The sequence below is a fragment of the Cariama cristata genome, unplaced genomic scaffold, assembly GCF_000690535.1.
Source record: "Cariama cristata isolate BGI_N322 unplaced genomic scaffold, ASM69053v1 scaffold16907, whole genome shotgun sequence".
NCBI classification, from domain to species: domain Eukaryota; kingdom Metazoa; phylum Chordata; class Aves; order Cariamiformes; family Cariamidae; genus Cariama; species Cariama cristata.
The window spans coordinates 28,688-28,931 of record NW_009626236.1 but is presented as its reverse complement, the minus strand read 5'-3'; positions in this window follow the sequence as shown (position 1 = coordinate 28,931).

Here is a 244-nt window from a genome sequence, read left to right as displayed (position 1 = left end):
ACACGACGTTAGAAAAGCAAAAAGTGGGGGGGAAATAACAAAAAAACCTCAAAAAACCGAAAGCCACACGTCTCGTCGATGTGCTAGAACCGGGGCAGCGCGGGGAAGTTGAACCCGGTGGCGGTGGAGTAGGATTTTTTGCTTAGTCAAGGTGTGGTGCTGCAGCTGCTCCGCGGTCCTCGGAAGGGAAGGGTTTGCGGCGGCGGCTCTGGGCTCTTCTGGAGGGGGGGCTGGGGTGGGGGTT